Source organism: Macaca thibetana, chromosome 14 (assembly GCF_024542745.1).
Source record: "Macaca thibetana thibetana isolate TM-01 chromosome 14, ASM2454274v1, whole genome shotgun sequence".
Taxonomy (NCBI): domain Eukaryota; kingdom Metazoa; phylum Chordata; class Mammalia; order Primates; family Cercopithecidae; genus Macaca; species Macaca thibetana.
The window spans coordinates 104,244,821-104,263,786 of NC_065591.1; the positions used below are offsets into that span (position 1 = coordinate 104,244,821).

Genomic DNA, 18,966 nt, shown 5'->3' on the forward strand with positions numbered 1-18,966 from the left:
GAAATATTTTGGCTATTATTTTCTCAAGTGGTTTTTTTTGAGGGAGGAGTTCTTTCCTTCTTCTTTCTTTCTCAGACTTAAATTACACAAATTTTAGTCTGCTTGATATTTTTCCATTGGCTACTTGCTCTGTTCTTTTTCCCTTTTCCCTTACATGCTTCATTTTGGCTGTTTTTCCTGTATTATCTAATCTGCCGTTAGTCTGATTCAGTGAATTTTTTATTTCAGCTACTGATTTTTTAAATCACTAGAGGTTCAATTCAGGCCTCCTTTTATGTTTTAGAAAGTGTTGGACTTTTTCTTCTGTCATATAGTTAGGTTACTTGGGGTTCAATTACTTTGAAGCTTACTTTTAAGCTTTATTAGTGTGAGTTCAGAGTAGTCTTTAGTTTAGAATTAGCCCAACTACAAAGGCTACCTTTGAATTCCCTGTTGTACACTCTCTCTGATGCTCCATGTATTATGAGGCATCATGTATTTCTCCACTCTGGCAGGTGAGAATGTGAACTAGTTAAAATTCATTGTGAGCTCCAGAAATTGTTTGGCCAACTGCTTTACACGTAGAGTTTCAGACCATGTATGTGCATATCCCTATTCAGCTAAATATTTGAGGACTCCCACGTGTAGATCCCTGGTGCTCTCTCTCTGTGTAGTTGTCCTCTTTCTAGTGTTCTTTCATATATATTCTAGCTACCTTTACCTCCCTGAACTCCAGTCTTCCTCTCCTCAATTCAGAGAGAATGTTGGGCTCTGTTTAGGTTTCCCTCTCTGCTCTGTGGCCTGGAAACTTCCACAAAGCAATGATATGAGATAATTATAGGACTCATTTCATTTGTTTTTCTTTTCTCAAAGATCACTGCCCTGTGCTGCATATTGTCAAATGTCTGCAAACCATTGTTTCATGTACTTTGTCCAATTTTCTAGTTGTTTAAGGATGACTCTAGACTCAGTTATTACATCTTAAATGGAAGTGGAAGTTCTCATCTAAACTTTTAGAACAATATTTTATTTCCATTTTGAGGGTAAAATATTTATGTTTTCTTTTTTAAACTAAATTTTACTCAGCTTTTTTAAAAAATAAACTTTATTATTTAGAGAAGTTCAAGGTTCACAGCAAATATGAGAGGAAGGTAGAGAGATTTCTCCAATGCCCCCTACCCCTGCAACACATGCATAGCCTCCCCCTATTATCGGCATTCCCACCAGAGGGGTACATTTGTTACAGTTTATGAACCTACACTGACACATCATTATCACCCAAAATCCATAACTTATATTAGGACTCACTCTTGGTGTTGTACATGCTATGGGTTTTGGCAAATGTACAATGACATGTATCATTATAGTACTATATGAAGTATTTCCTCTGTCTTAAAAATACTTGCTCTGCCTATTCATTTCTCCTTCCCCCCAACCCTTGGCAATTACTGATCTTTTTATTGTCTCCATAGTTTTGCCTTTCCAGAATGTGATATAGTTGGAATCATACAATATGTAGCCTTTTCAGATTGGCTTCTTTCATTTAGTAATATGCATTTAAGTTTCTTCCATGTGTTTTCATGGAAAAAATAGATAAGGAATGGATAATTTGTTTCTTTTTAGCACTGAATAATATTCCATTGTTTGGATGTGCCACAGTTTACCTATTTATCTACTGAAGGACATCTTGGTTGACTCCAAATTTTGGCAATCATGAATAAAGCTGCTATTAACATCCATGTATAGGTTTTTGTATAGATATACGTTTTCAACTTCTCAGGGTAAATACCCAGGATTATTATTGCTGGATTGTATGCTAAGAGTAAGCTTAGTTTTCTAAGAAACTGTCAAACTGTCTTCCAAAGTGGCTGTACCATTTTGGATACCTACCAGCAATGAATGAGAATTCCTGTTGCTCCACATCCTCACTGGCATTTAGTATTGTCAGTGTTCTCGATTTTGGCTATTCTAATAGGTGTATAGTGGTATCTCAGTGTTGTTTTCAAGTCTTAAACAATTTTTTTTAGTAAATATAAAAACCCAGAAATATAGAAACCAATATTGCAAATCCCTATATATACTATAATTGAGTACTGCTAATTTATTTCAAATCATTTTAAAATAACAATGATATTAAATATATAATAATTAGATTTTCTATGTATCAGGCATTATTTTAAATGTTTTACGTATATGGGCTTACTTAATCTTCCCAAAAACCTATGATTTCAGTGTAAGGAATGATACGGTTGTACAAATGAGGCAAATGAATAATACAGTGGTTAAGTAGTATGCGCAAGTGTATGGGATCTCTGGGGTCTCAGTTTTCTGGTCAGAAACCTCTGTGTGGTCCTTTGCCCGAGTTCTTTTCCTGCATCTAAGAAGAATGAGGTATGCAGACAAGTGAAGGGTGAACAAGATGAAGATGAGCTTTACTGAGTGTTAGAATAGCTCAGAGGAGACCTGCAGTGGGTACCTCCTCTGTAGGCAGGTCATCCATCGAGTGTTAGTTATGAGCAGAGAGGAAGCCCTGGAGAAGGTAGCTCCTCTCTGCTACTGGTCTTCCTGATGTCAGCTCCCTGTGGAGAGGAGGCCCCTGGAGAGGGTGGCTTCTCTCTGCCACAAGTCTGCAACTCTCAGCAGAGAGGGTAGCTCCTCTCTGCAACTGGTTGTCCCATCATCTCCAGCTATCAGCAGAGAGGTTACTCACAGCAGAAAGGGTCCTCTCTGCAGCTGATCATCAGGTGGTCTTTCTGTCTTCTCCATCCTCTGGTCATCGTCGGCCTTTCTCTGGCTGAGCCCAGGGCTTTTATGGATGTCAGAGGGGAGCAAGTGCCTGCCGATTGGTCCATGGGTGGCCATGACAGGTCTGGAAAAGGCACCACAAGTCCCCATTCCAGTTGGAGGGACTGGCAGCCTGGCCCCCAGCCTTCAGGGCCTCCCTGGTCTGAAGGTGGGGGCCTGACTGGGGACCCACCCCCTTCCACCTCCGACTGTGTCTAGAATAGAGACGCCAGGCAGTGGTAGCAGACACCCCTGAGCCTGCAGGGACAGGCAGGGGGCCTCCCCCACCCCCAAGGATGCAGGCTGCAGAGACACCTGGGTCCTGCACCTGGGAAGGAAGCTGCAGTTGCACCCAGGAAGCTCCTGCCCCACCAAGTCGGCAGGAACAGGGTTCCTGCTTGTCCCCAGTTCCTGCCCACTCCCTCATGAAGTGGGAGTCCCAGGTCTGCAGCAGCAGGTCAGGCAGTTGCAGCTGCACCCAGGCAGACAGATCCTGCCTGCTCCTGGCCCCCTTCAAGAACACAGGGAGGCCTGGATCCACAGCTGCAGCTGGGGTGGCTGTAGCCCCTTGCAGGAGGACAGGGCTCCCGCTAGCTCCATGGAGTGTGCAGCCCCAGCTGCCCCTCCCTGCTGCAGCTAGCATGATGGCAGCAACCACTGTCATCACAAGGTCATACAACTGGTAAACGGTGTAGGGATAAGAATCCAGGGAGTCTGGCTGCAGAATTGAGCTAATAACCACTACGCTATACTGTTTCTCATAATTACTGAGACAGATCAAGTAGGAATTCTCTGTTCTTGATCCCAGTCCTTTTTTCCTTATTTCTTATTCCCAGGCACATAAAATGATGAAACTTTTTTTTTATCCTTTTAGTTCATTTTAACACTTTTCTCTTCATTTACAACATATTAATAAATAATAGGTAGGATTTTTGTGTTTTACAACTTACACAAAAGGTATCGTGTCCTACATATAATTCCAGGGCTGGCTTTTAAACCATATTTTATTTTTGAAGATATAATTCATGTTGAGACATATATAATCGTATTTTTGTTTACTTAGTTGTCTATGTTACATATTACTAATTCTAGCTAAGCGCTCTTAAAAATTGCAAAATCCATTGCAGGTAGTCAAGCACATCAGGGAATCTCCCCCTGTTTGTTCCCCCTTTCCCAGGACTGTGCCTTCTCCTGCTCCCTTTTGTACTAGTTGCTCTCCAGCTACTCCTTCCCTTTGACTCCCTCCTGTGTAGGATCCTCTGTTTCTTTGATCTTGTGGATTTCCCTTTTTTGGTTTGCTTCCTCTTTTTGATGGATACTTTCTCTGGTTACTTCCCAAGAAAGGGTGCATGGAAAGTAAATTTTTTGAAACTGTGCTTTCTGTAATTGTCTTTATTCTACTCTTTATTCCACACTTGCTTGATAATTTGTCTGAGTGTAGGTTCTAGACTGAAATCATTTTCTCCCTGACTTGTGAAGACATTGTTCTGAGGTGTTCTAGCTGACAGTGGAACTGATTGTAGATAAGTTATATGTGAGCTATTTTTGTTTTCCCTCCATGTAGGCTTTTGACGGTTTTTCAACCGTCGACGGTTTTCATGTAGGCCTTGGTGTTCTAAAATTTCAAAATGAATGTGCGTTGATATAGTTTTTTTTTTTTTTTTAATTTTTAACCTTGCTAGACACAGGTTGCAACATTTAATTCTGGAAACTCCTTTCTTTCATTTTTCAAAATTTAAAAATGTTATTTTTAAAAATCATTTTCTCCCCTCTGCCTTTCTGTTCTTTCTTTCTGATTATTTCATTGTTGAGCTTCCTAGACTGATCTTACCTCTTCTCTCCTATTTTTTATTTCTCTATCTTTTTGTTCAGTTTTCTGTGACATGCCCTCAACTTTATCTTTCACCCTTTCTATTGACTTTCTCTTATTTCAGTTACTACAGTTTTTAAAAATTTCAAGACCTTTTAATTATTCTCTGAATGTTCCTTTTTATAACAACCTATTTTTGTCTGTTCTTCTGTCATGAGTATAATCTTCTCTTAATTCTCGGAGAATACTAAAGTTAAAAAAATTTTCTCCTCCTCTTTCGATTGTCTCTATTTTCTTTTTCTGGTGGTTTGGTTTCCTTTTTTATTCTGGGAATTTTCTTAAAAGGTTTTGGTGTCCTTGGTTGACCCTTCCTATTTAAGAGCAAGGTACTTGGATCTCCATTATGGGTGGTGCTTCACTGTGAGGTGGTTGAGCAGGGAACTTGCTAGTTTATTTAGAAACCCACAAATATCCATATCTGTAGGTCTGTTCTCTTGAGACATTCAGCTTCTCCAGAGAATAATCTACCAATCTGGAGTCTATTCACATAGGATTATAACTTGGAGCTAAGAAATGAAAGCAGGCTGGGAGTCTCACTTTCCTCAAATCCTGATTTTCATTAGGCATCTGTCTGCCACTCTTTTGTTGGTCTGGTCTCCCTGAATATGGAGGATTTTTGGTTAGTTTAACCACAAAATGAATCATCTATCTCCTGCTGGATTGAGAAAGGGTTGTTGTTCAACTTTGCAAGAGGTACTCCGGGATCTACATTTTCACTTTTAGTCCATCTTTTCCATCCCCCAGATCCACCCCTGCCCTCTGTAGCTCATGGTGCTGTAGGGCATGGAGACGTCCAGTGTCCTGTCCCGTGGTTTGGCATTGGCACACACTTGCTACTCAGCTTTCTCAGGTCTGTGAATGCCGTCCCTTCTCCTCATCATCCACCATCTAGTGTTATCGCTCACCTTCCATTCTCTTTGTCCATGTGGGCTTACAGCACTTGTAATTCTTTATTCTCATTTCAGTGGTGTACTGGGAGCCAGAAGAGATCTATTTACACATTTAAACAGCTGTGTTTAACTGATAGTTGGCCTGTCTGTTTCTATCCTTTTAGTTTTCAAACTTTTTTCCCCTCATTACGTACATTACATGAAAAGTGTAACTCATTTCAATTGCAATCCAAGCTTCCACTATTAGGTGAGGAACTCAGTTCTAGTTCTTGGCTTTATGCAAGAAGACAGCCAAACTCTAGTTCTCTGCTGCCTTTTAGGTGTGCTTGGTTTCTATTCTTCTGTAGGATTAAAATCTCAGCAGTCACATTTATGGTCCTGTTGCCCTGTTGACCTCATGACTCTAGTCTACTGCAGTTCAACTCCATTTTCATAGAAAAATTCAATCTTGTTTTTTGAAACATACACACATTTCCCCCTCTAGTTTAGAGTTTATAAAGGAGGAGGTCTCTTAAGATACTGGTTCCACTATTTTGATCATTAGCCCTTCCTGTGACATTTTGGAAGCCCTGAACTTGCTGCAATCTTCCATCATTACCTCTTATTTGAAAGTGCTTTTGCTACAGTTTCTTGATTTCCAAACCCAGGGGACTCTTTAGTTTTTGTCTCATGAGCTTTCCTATTGCATTTGATACTTCATATTGTATATTCCCAGAAACTATCGATTATTTGGCCTCTGCATGCTGTGTTTTCCCAGTGCCCCCTGTACACCTCTACGTCTCCAACCAATACTTCTGTGACTCATTTGGGACTCTCCTTTTCCATCTGCCACTGGAATATTGGTGTTCCCCTAGGGTTTCAACCTGAGACCTTTGCATTTCTCACTGTGCACACTTGTGGTTGACCCCATCCATGATCACCATTTTAGTTACTAACCAAATTCTGATGTGAATGAAATCTCCATCCTCCATCCATTGCCTTTGGGCAATCTCCAGACCTCTTGCCCAAATTTCAACTCTAAAGCAAACTCTGCTTGCCATCTCTAACTGAGAGGCCTACAGTCATCTCAAATTCAAGATTCCCAAGGGTATACATGTCATCCGTCTTTCTAACCTTGGTGCTGCTCTTGGATTTTCTGTTTCAATTGATGACACCAGTATTTGTCTGTTCATCCAAGCTAGAAACCTGGGAGTCATCCATTATTGAATCCTCTTTCTTCTCACCCTCCATGATCTAGTTATAGTTTTAGGTTGCCCAGGAACAGAGACATGGTCAATTTAGCCCAAGTAACAGGAGCCTATTTGGGCAGAAAGGAGGACAGGTCTAATGGCAGTAAATCAGGCCTCATAAAAAGTGCAAGTGAACCCAAGAAACCTCAGGACCTGCCGTTTGTGGAACTTCTTGGCCATTGATGTGACTCCAACATCTCTGCCATATTCATCCCTGACATTTAATTTTCTTATTCTTTTCCCACATCCTGTATCTTTCTCTACATCATAGATTATCTTCATAACTTTGGCTTCATGTGGCCTCTCATGATTCCAACCCTAATTTCTCCTTCACATAGCCTCAACTTGATCTCATTTGGACCTCTTCTCCTCCTCTTCATAGCCTGTTTTCTCTATGTTCAATGCTTTGGGTCTCTGGGATCTAGGCCACATTGCAGGGTACTTGTAAGCTTCCCTTACATCAGGTTCCCATCCCACTCCAAGCACCTGTAACGGGAGGAGAGGTTAACATGAGATGAAATATGACTACTCCAGTTTGCCTCTGAATGGTCTAGACTGGACATTTATTGCTCATAGGGGAAGCTGGCATAGCAGGCACTATGATTGACAGGTTAGTGTATTCCTTACTCAACGTATCATCAAGTCCTATCAAATTTATCTTCTAAACAGTGTTCAAGCCTACATCCTTCTTCCATTCTTAACCTCAATGTTTTGGTTCAAGTTCTCATCTTCTTTTATCTGCCTGTGGTGCTAGTGTGGTGCTATCCATACATCTAGTCTTGTTCCTTCAAATATATCTTCTGCATAAGCAACAGAGTAATGGAGCCAAAACACAGCCTATGTCATTTCTCTGCTTAAAATCTTTCAATACCTTACTCCGTTATTACTCCTAGGAATATTCCAAGTTTCTTTGATTTGACTTTCCCTCTTTGTGATCTTCTTTTAGCAACTTACTTCCCTTTTATCTGTTTCCTATTGCCTGTCTTATTCCTCCTCCACTTCCTCCTCCTTCTTCCTGAATTGATCATATTTTCAGTTTTAAGTATACTTAAAATATCTCTGTATTTATTGAATACAGTTTGTTACTTTTTTTTAACTAAAATATCTGATGAATTTAATTTCAATTTGTCCCTTAAAAGGAATCCAGAAAAGCTAATCACATTAAGTTGTTTTTCATTTTCACATGATTAATTTTTCTTCCCTGAGGGTCAGTGCTTCATCAACTGTTTTGGCTGATTGCAAAAGCATCGTAATCATCTGCTGGAATTCAGTCTCACCCCAATCCAATCCATCTTCTCCATTTATTTTTCAGAAACATCTATCCAATCATGTGTCTCTCCTGTGTAAACACACAAGGCTCCTCTCGGGCCTACTTTCTGCAGCTTCTTCTCTCTCACATCAAATGCCCTCCATGTACTTTCCACTACAGTTTCCCTGTGAAGGGGCCTCTTCATACCCCCAGCCCTAGCCAGGCAGTGGGCTTTAGTCTGCAGGATGATATTATTGCTTCATTTAATCTTTTTTTTTTTTTTTTTTTTGGGGATAGGATCTCTCTCTGTCACCTGGGCTAGAGTGCTGTGGTGCAATCATGGCTCACCACAGCCTCAGCCTTCCAGGCTCAAGTGATCCTTCCACCTCGGCCTCCATAGTAACTGGGACTATAGGAATGTGGCTAACTTTTTTTATTTTTAGTAGAGATGAGGTTTCCCTATGTTGCTCAGGCTGGTCTCAAACTCCTTGGATCAAGCAATCCTCCCACCTTGGCCTCCCAATGTGTTGGGATTATGGGCGTGAGCCACTGCACCCAGCCTACTGTTCTATTTATTCTCTTCTAGAACATCTCACTAATGTAGGTTTTGGGGCCAATATGTGTGTGTCCATTTGATACAGTCTAACTATTTGAAAAGTGAAAAATTCAGTTCTTCAATGTGCCATTAAAGAACTGTTGGAATGTTGAGCCCAAGCTCCTAGCCATTATAACACATGACCTCTGGGGGCAGAGTTGTGCTATTATCACTTAGTCTCCTTCCCCTTAGCCTCTCTACTCCAGTCCACCTAGCCCTGTGCTCTCCCTGTAGGTGGTTAATGAGTGCTGTGGGTGCAAGAGATTATTTTCTCCAAAGTCCTTGGTTACCAGCTACCTATGTCAAGGAGTTAAAAGAGAAAGCCAAAATCAGGCCAGGTGCAGCGACTCATGCCTATAATCCCAGTGCTTTGAGAGGCCTACATGGGCAGATCACTTGAACCCAGGAGTTCAAGAGCAGCGTGGGCAACATAGTAAGACCCTGTCTCTACCAAAGAAACATAAAAATTAACCTGGCATGGTGGCACATGCCTGTAGCCCCAGCTACTCTGGAGGCTGGGGCAGGAGGATAGCTTGAGCCCAGGAGGTCAAGGCTACAGTGAACCATGATTGTTCCACTGCACTCCAGCCTGGGCACAGAGCAAGATCCTATCTCAAAAAACATATATAGTGTAAATTTATTTTTTAAATCTGTATTTGTTTTAAATTTTTGTCTAAATAGCTAATTCAAGGGTCACTTGAGGCCAGCCAGGGTGGAGCTTAAAGCACACAATTGGGATTGGCACCACCTGGAGAGAGGTGCGGGCGGTGCATGAGGTGATGCATGATGAAGACTTCAGTCCAATGGCTTCTTATTAAGATCAGACCAACGTCTCCCTGGCAGGCCATTTACATCTTTAAAAATTGACATATAATAAACTGCACATATTTAAAATATGTGCAATTTGATAAGTTTTGACATATGTATATACCTGTGAAACTGTCACCACCATCAAGATAATGAACTCACCTGTCACCTGCCAAAGTTTCACTGCTCCCCTTTGTAATCTCTTCCCCCTGCCACTCCGTAATGCCCCACTCTCTCCCCAGGCAACAAATGATCTGCTTTTTGTCACTATTGATTAAGTTTTCATTTTCTCAACTTTCATATAAATGAGATACTATGTATATAGTTGTTTGTCGGGAGGAGCCTGGCTTCTTTCAGTCAATATAATTATTTTGAGATTCATCCAGGCCATTGCATGTTCATTCTTTCTTATTGCTGAGTTGTATTGAGTCCATTGTATGGCTCTGTCTCAATTCATTTAATCATTCACCTGTTGTTGGACATTTGGGTTGTTTGCAGTTTTGGACCACTACAAGTAAAGCTGCCATGAACATTCACGTATAACTTTTTGTACTTTATTTTCATTTCTCTTGTGTAAATACCTGGATGTGACATGGGTGGGTCATATAGTAGCTGTATGTTTAACTTTTACTTTCCCGTCAGCAATGTGTGCTGGTTCCAGTTGCTCTACATCCCCACAACACTTGGTATGGTAAGTCTTATTGATTTTAGCCATTCTAATTGGTAGGTAGTGGGCCATTTAGATTTTGAACTTAAAGAAAAATTCAGGTCCCATTCCAGGCCTACTGATTCATGACTTAGGGGGAGAGTGCTTGGGGTGTTATATTTTTTAGAAATGGAGATGGCTGATGGTCAGTCAGTTTGGGAAGCCCCTGAACACTACATCATGCTGGCTCCAGCTTCTCTGAAGGGACTCAGATAGGACCCTGACAGAAGTGGGGTGGGAAGGCAGGGAATGGAGTCAGAAACAACCTTTTCCTTCAGGATGAAATGTGTCTAATTAGCTGAGCTTGTGTTGGATCAGCTATCATCGACCAGAGTCAAACCTGTCAGTTTTAAAAAGTCCCTAATTAGAGGAGAAAAACCTTGATTCGCCTCCTCTGGAAGATCTGCTCCTATGTCATCAGAGGGAGTGATACGGTGCTGGGTCGGGCAGCGCGGCTCAGTGGGGCCAGCATCAAAGTCTGCAGAAGAGCCAAAATGGCCCTGCAAATCCATTGCAGGAGGCTAGCCACAAACTCCTTTCCATTCTAAGGTGATAGATACAAGTAGAAAAGAGACAATGTAGAAGGTGTAGCCATGCTCAAAAACAAGGTATAACTTCTGTGGCTAGAAATGGTACAGAAACACACACAAAACAGTCACATGGCTGCTGCTGCAGGTCCACTGGGCTCTAGGACTAGTAGCAGGTTTAGGCAGCCAGGAGTTCATTTCTTGGTGGGTAAAGGGAGATACAATACTCCCACAAAAGAGAGTGGACTAGAGTTTGGTTTGCTGCTTATAGGAAGGGGCTAGGGTAGGGTTTTCCTGTCTGGGAAAGGGGCCAAAAGGAGCTGTTGCCAAGGCCAGCTTGTTGGAATTAGATCTAATACATATTGAGCACTTGCTATGCGTCATGCACTATTCTAAGCTTCTTGTTTGGATTGATGTGTTTAATTCTCACAATGCTATGAGGTAGATTCAATTATTATCATCATTTTAGAGATAAGACAAAGAAAGATTGTTATGTTTCTTGCCTTAAACCAGACAGCGAGTAAGTACAGAGCAAAGGTTAACACCGAGGTGTATGGCTCCCCAGTCTGTATGCTGTACCATCACCCCAGGGCCTCACAGTGAGTTGCAAGCCAAGTGAAGTTGAAGGAAGCAGATACAGTCTTGCAGCTAAACTCTGAACAAAGCCACGTACTACGGCAGTGCCAGGACCTGTGATTCCAGTAACATGGCAGGTCAAGAATGATCGATAGATGATGGATTCTGTTGTAGGGGCCCTAGACCTGGCTGGAGGGCAATTGAAATATTTCAAGAGTGGGAGGAAGTTATAGAGCAAGAATAAGAGTGACCAAGTGAGTATGAGGGAAAGAAAGAAAAAGCTTCCTCTGAAAATGAGCCTGCAAACAAAAATTCTAAAACACACAAGGGAGAGCGATATGGAGACACAACCAACAACAGAAACACATGGTCAGTGAGATCACTTTAGATAAAATGAGACTAATAGAGCAATGTGAAAATGATTTCAAAATAAGTCTATTTATGATCTTTAAAGAAATAAAGAATGATATACTCACCGTTAAAAGTACAAGGATATTTGAAACAAAAAGGCAGAAATGAAATACAAACCACCCTAAAAAAGAATTAAGTAGAAAGCCCATGAAGAAAAAATGTTTTGAATAAGTTGAAGAGAGAATTAGTGAATCAAAAGATTATACTGAGGGATTCACCTAGAATGCAGAACAGTAAGCTAATGAGATAAAAAATATGAAGGAGCAGATAATCGTGATAGCCAGCTATTTTTAAATTTGCCAGCCAGTGGACAGAATACTTTGCATTGCTATTTCTTTTTTTTTTTTTTTGAATTTATTTATTATTATTATACTTTAAGTTGTAGGGTACATGTGCATAACGTGCAGGTTTGTTACATATGTATACTTGTGCCTTGTTGGTGTGCTGCACCCATCAACTCGTCATTTACATCAGGTATAACTCCCGCATTGCTATTTCATTTAAACTTTATGACTAACCTGTGAAATGAGTATCTTCATTTCCCCTACCAATGTCATGCACAAGTAATAACCTTGGCAGATTCAACATTTTCTTGGTTCAGTCTTTTTTATTTCCTTTGTTTTATCACAATCGTACCCCCTACATATAAAATACATCCTATATAAAATAATTACACAATTATTTTATATAATTATAAAAGTTATACGTATTTATAATAGAAAATGGAGCAAGTATACAAGCAGAAATCATCTGTAATTCTCAAACCCAGGGACCCCCCAGTCCTCGGGCCATGGTGGCACAACAGGAGATGAATGGCTGTTCAGTGAGCATTACCACATGAGCTCTACCTGTCAGATCAGTGGTGGCATTAGATTCTCATAGGAGAAGAACCCTATTATGAACTGCACATATGAGGGATCTGGGTGGTGTTCTCCTTATGAGAATCAAACTAATGCCTGATGATCTGAGGTGGAACAGTTTCACCTGAAACCATCCCCCACACCCTTGGTCTGTGGAAAAATTGTCTTTCATGTAACTGGTCCCTGGTGCCAAAAAGGTTGGGGATGGCTGCTCTAACCCGCCAATATCTACTGGATCAGGATCTTATTGTGTTTCCCTCTAGGCTCTATTCTGTGCCACACATATATGTACATATATTTGATGTTATCTATAATAATTATTATGGTAAATAATATTATTATGGTATTTTAAATATATTATTTTTAACCGTTAAATATTTAATATTAAAATTAAATATTTAACAAATTAATATTATTTAATAATATATCATGAGTTTTTTCTCATGATATTAAAATTCCTAGAAAAACTTCCTATCAACTGCCTAATAGAAGCACTATAATATTTTTTGACCATATCTCTGCTGTCAAGTTTTAAGCTAGCTCAAATTTTCCACTGATATAAATAACACTTTATACACACATCTGTGTGTCTCTGATTATTTACTTTTGATTTTCTCTCTTTGGGATATTTAATTTAGGAAGTGTTTAAATTTCCATGTTTTCCACCTAAAAATTTTTGTTACGAATTACTAGTTTTCTTATGTTGTCAGAGAATGTTGTTTATACAATGTATGCATTTAGGAACTTTTGAAGCTTTCTTTGTAGTTCAGTATCAAGTTTTGTAAATGTTTCATAGGCACATGAAAAGAAGGTGTATTTAGTGGTTGTAGGGTACATTGTTTGAGGTGTTTTTATTAATTCAATTCCATTAATTTTACTCTTCAAATCCTCTATATCTTTACTTATTTTTCTTTTCTTAATCTATCAAGAAAGAGTGGGTGGTTTAGTGTTCCACGACAATTATATATATCAATTTTCCCATGTGTTTCCAACAATTTTTGCTTTTTATTTGCTGAGTTATTTGACATATAAAAATTTGTGAATATTATATTTTCATTGTGGATTATAACTTTTATAAATGTACAGTGACATTTTATGTTTTGTTGAATGCATTTTGCTTGAATAAAACCTTTCCAGAATTTAACATTGCCACTCTTTGCTGTACTGTTTTGCATTTGCCTGAAAAATCTTTATTCATTCTTTTATTTCACACCATTTTTTGCTATTTTGCTTTATGTCTATTTCTCATAGGCAAGCTATTGTAAGATTTGAGTTTGTTGCACAATTGGGGAATAGTTTTAATGGGGTAGTTAAACTCTTTATATTTATTTAGTGATTGATTTATTTTTTTATTTGCCACCTATTTTATGCTTCTCATTTTTATGCTTCTTTGCTTTTTCTTTGTTTTCTATCTAAAGCTATATGGAATGTGTTTTATGTCTTTTTATATTATTCAGTGACTTGGAAAACATATTCTATTTTAAATTATGTTACCAATTACCTTTAAGTATTAGAAACATTGAAACGTGTACTTTAAAAAGTTTTCATTGTGATATAAAACATGTAAAAATGTATTGTATACTAGAAAATTGCTAAGAGAATAGATTTTTAAATGTTTTCATCACAAAAATGAGATTATATATGTATTAGCCTGATTTAGACATTCCAAAATGTATACATACGTCAAAACATCATGTTGTATGCCATAAATACAATTTTCTTCATTTGTCAATTTAAAAAACACAAATAATTAAAAATGCATAAAATACATATGTTCGGTTTATTGAATAATTATTAAGCAAATACCTATATAAATACAAACTTTTACTTTCACTTTCGGTATCCTTATGGTTTTGACATGTTTCTCATAGGAATGATATGACATGGTTTTTATTTAATGCAGTGTAATGATCTTTGTTTTTTTATTTGAGCATTCAGTTCATTTAGATTTAAGGCAGTTACCCATATGTTTTCATTTTAAATCTACCACCTTATTTTGTGGTTTCTATTTGCTAAACTTTTTCTGTTTCTTTTACATTACTTTATTGCATTTATTTGGACTTAAGGAGTATTTTAAATAATCATTTCAATTTTTTTTTTGTCCAGTTTGGAAATATTTACTCTGTTTCTATTCATTTGGTGGTTATCTGAAAAATTACTATGTCTGTACTTAACTTACCAAAGTCTGAAGGAAATTGATTTTTTTAAGTCTCCTTCTGGTAAATACAAGCACCTTAGACTATTTTAAGTTTTTTCCCTTTTTTCCTGGCTTATACATTATCGTCGTCATATATTTTAGTTCTTTGCTTTATATGCCTTGAATAATTTAATAAAACTGTTTTATATAGCCAATATTTAGATTTATCCAAATATTCACTATGTTCTTAGTTCTTTATTTCTTCTTTAATTTCAGACTTATACAGGATTGCTTTCTACCTGAAGTACATCCTTTAGAATTCCCATTGGCTAAGGTCTGCTGATAGTGAATTGTCAGATACTGTTGGCCTGAGAATGTCTTTATTTCACCCTCATTTTTTTTTTTTTTTTTTTTTTTTTTGAGACGGAGTCTTGCTCTGTCGCCCAGGCTGGGGTGCAGTGGCCGGATCTCAGCTCACTGCAAGCTCCACCTCCCGGGTTTACGCCATTCTCCTGCCTCAGCCTCCTGAGTAGCTGGGACTACAGGCGCCCGCCACCTCTCGCCCGGCTAGTTTTTTGTATTTTTTAGTAGAGAAGGGGTTTCACCGTGTTAGCCAGGATGGTCTCGATCTCCTGACCTCGTGATCCACCCATCTCGGCCTCCCAAAGTTCTGGGATTTCAGGCTTGAGCCACCGCGCCCGGCCTCACCCTCATTTTTGAAAAAATTGTATATATAATTTTATTATACATTAATTATATATAACAGGACTTATATGATTAATATATAACATGTTATTAATATATGGTATATAAAATCAGATTTTATATAATTATATACAAATTACATATAATATACATAAAATATCCCCTATATATATTGATAGATAGATACATATAGATATAGAGGCCAGGAATAGAATTTCTGATTGGCAGTTGTTTCCTTTCAGTACATTGGAACATTGGAGATACTGTTTTGGCTCCTGGCTGTTGCTGTTGCTGCTAAGAAGTTGGCTATCAGTGCAACTGCCGCTCTGTTGAAATAATTTATCTTTTAGAATTAAAACAATTTTTTTCTCTATGTTCTTCAATTTACATATGTTGGGCCTGGGTGTGCATTATTTTTATTCCTTATTTTTGGGATCTGTTTGGCTTCTTGAATCTGTGCATTGATGTCTTTCATTAATTCTGGAAAATTCTCCACCGTGATTATTTCATATATTGTCACTCTCTTATTTTCTCTTCCTTCTCCTTCTGGAACTCTGTTTTATACTGTATTTTGAATAATTTCTTCTGCTCCATTTTTTTTCACTAATTCTGCATTTGCCGTGTTCATTGGCTGTTACACTCATCCATTGTTGTTTATTCCAAGGAGTAAGAGAGAAGACATTCTAATTATTTAAAAAAGCATACTATAACTTTTTATAGCTTCTGTCCAGAGATTTATTGCTGATATTTTAAAATGGTCTTTTATTGCATTAAACAAAGTAAGGGTAGTTGAAATTTAATCTAGCCTGATAATACTAATAGTTGAAGTTTTTGTGGCTATTGTTTCTGTTGGTTCTTGTTCCTTTTGCTTTATCTGTTTTATTATTGTTGGCTATATGAATGTCATTGCCCTCATAAATATTTTTGAGATCGTTTGAGGCATATATGAAGGTGCATTCTTCAGAGAGGATTTGTGTTTACTTTGCTGCATCCCTAGGGGAACTATCAATCTAAAACCACATTACATTAAATTCATGCCAAAGGATTTTATTCCCCACCCCCAACCAAGAGATGTAAATTTCAGCTATGAATCTGCTCCAGGGCTGCTTATGTTTGCAACTTCTCAGGTAAGGTTTTGTTTTCACCTTTTTCCTATTTTTCTGGTTAGTGCCAAAGCAGCTTTCCTATTAGTATCCTGGGGTGGTGGTGAGAGATGGGGGTAAGGATAAAGGCTTCCTTCTAGTTCACTCTTATTTTGAAGATGCAGTCTTTTGAGGTCCCAGATTCAAGTGAGGAGGATATTCAGATAAATGTTGAAGCGATACCTGCCCCTTCTGCCCAGTTCAGGCATGATGTCAAAAGGGAAGTTCAGTGTCAAAAGGGAAGCTCAAGTTTGCAGAGATAGATAGATACACCCTCAGGACAAAGACTACTTTATTGCTCTGTTTCCCTGGCTGAGTTTACAATCCCACCTACACTTTGGCCCAGTAATTCCCTGGTATGCTGTCAGGTCTTCACTGATTTTATGTTTTTTGTTTTTTTTTTTAACTTTTTAAAATACGGTGAAAAGACACATATTTAGAACTTAGCCAGCTGGACTTGGTTTAGATGGTCTCAATTTTTGTTGGCAACATCCAAAGCATCACAGTTAGGAGTGCCAGTGGAACATATGCCCTCTTTTCTCCATCAGGCCCGATCAGGGTGTTGACCTGGACTACACCAACATCATAGAGTTTCTTCAAGCCTGTTTGATCTGCTGCTTGTCGGGTTTAACATCCACAGTAAACACAAGCGTGTTGTTGTCCTCTACCTTCTTCACGCTGACTCAGTGGTCTGAGGGAATGTGCTGATGGCAGAGTGGTCAAGGTTCTTTCCCCTGGGGGTGCTTTTCTGAGCATATTTGGGCTGCCTTTGGAACCGTGGTGTCTCGAGCCCGGAAGGTGGGTGATGGGCACATTTATTTTTATTTTTTATTTTTATTTTTTGTAGTTGTGGATGGCTTTCAGCGCTGCCTTCTTGGCCTTCAAAGCCTTTGCTTTGGCTTCAGCTTTGGGAGGGTGATATGGTTTGGCTGCGTCCCTACCCAAATCTCATCTCAAATGGTAGTTCCCATAATTCTCATGTGTTGTGGGAGGGACCCAGTGGGAGATATTTGAATTATGGGGGCAGTTTCCCCCATAGTGTTCTTATGGTAGTGAATAAATCTCACGAGATCTGATGGTTTTATAAGGGGAAATCCCTTTCGCTTGGTTCTCTCTCTCTCTCGTCTGCCTCATGCAAGAGTTGACTTTTGCCTTCTGCCATGATTGTGAGGCTTCCCGAGCCATGTGGAACTGAGTCCATTAAATCTCTTTTTCTTTGTAAATTACTCAGTCTCGGGTATGTCTTTAACAGCAGCATGAAAACGGGAGCTTCCTTCTTCGCTTTTAGTGCTATCTTCCTTCCCTGCTTTTAAAAAAGATTTAATAGACATCTTTCTGCAATTTTTAGTTGTTTTCAGCAAGTGTGTTGGTCTGAATTACCAGCCTACCATAATCTCACAAATAGAAGTCAATACAGTCTTCCATAGTTGGTTCCAGGATCCCTCACGGATACCAAAATCCTCAGAAGCTCAAACCTTTTATATAAAATGGCATAGTATTTGCATATTATCCTCTATACTTTTAAATAATCTCTAGATTACTTGTAATACGTAATACAGTATAAATGCTATATAAATAGTTGTTTAGGAAATAATGACAAGAAAAAAATGTCTGTACATGTTCAGTACAGACACAACCATCCATATTTAAAAATTTTTTTCCCTGCAGTTAGTTGAGTCTGTGGCAGTAGAGCCTGCAGATATGGAGGGCCAACTCTGTATATACTTTGAGGACAAAAATAGCAAGTAAGATAATACTTTTGACTCTGAACATATAAGAAACTTGACGTGCATTTTACTTTCTTCCATCATCACCATTTACTTCTCCCTTTCTCACTCCACTTTTTCATCTAGTTTAATATAAACTGGAGTTGTATTAGTCCAGAATATTAATTTTATAATATTTTAATATTATGTGGCTTCTTTTTTGCATTTTTTCCTGGCATTTACACTTAGTCTGCAATCATATTTATAGCAATTATTTAGATTTATACTTAGTAGACCTCAGTAGTTAGCAAATAACTCTTCCCATTTTTAACTCAGTTATCTATCCGTAAGTACTTTAAAACAACTTTTTTTTTTTTAGGAAACGGAAATCAGGGGGTATATTTTCTGAATTCCTTTATATTCCATATCATCCTTGTTTCTTTTACATATCAAAGAAGATTTGGCTGGGTGTAGAATTATGTAGAGTCTTTCCTTTTTAAAGCCCTATTTTTGGCCAGCCATGGTGGCATGTACCTGTAGCCCCAGTTATGTTAGGGAGGTGGGAGGATCACTTGAGTCTGGGAGTTTGAGTGAGCTATGATTGCACCACTGCACCCCAGCCTGGGTGACAGAGCAAGAACCTTCCTCTAAAAATAAAACACAACATTAAAAAAACCCTATTTTCTTTATTATTTTTAAATTTTCTCTTTTTAAATTGACAAATAATAATTGCACGTACTCGTGAGGTACACAGTAATGCTTTGATACATATAATGTATAGTGATCAGGTTAG

At 38.6% G+C, this 18,966-nt stretch overlaps 1 protein-coding gene across 29 annotated transcripts in view; it reads right to left on the minus strand.

The window, feature by feature from the left end:
- Positions 1-18,966, minus strand: part of TIMM8B (translocase of inner mitochondrial membrane 8 homolog B) — a 1,180,384-nt gene that overhangs the window by 338,688 nt on the left and 822,730 nt on the right. For 2 of the 29 annotated variants that reach the window (XM_050757819.1, XM_050757788.1), the window contains exon 1: positions 12,396-12,399. The exons of 25 other annotated variants lie outside the window; for them this stretch is intronic. The gene's annotated coding sequence lies outside the window, so the exon portion shown is untranslated. Of the gene's footprint in view, positions 1-1,406; positions 1,411-12,395; positions 12,400-18,966 lie in introns of those variants that run through there. 2 more of the 29 variants (XM_050757816.1, XM_050757799.1) reach the window with 1 other exon arrangement.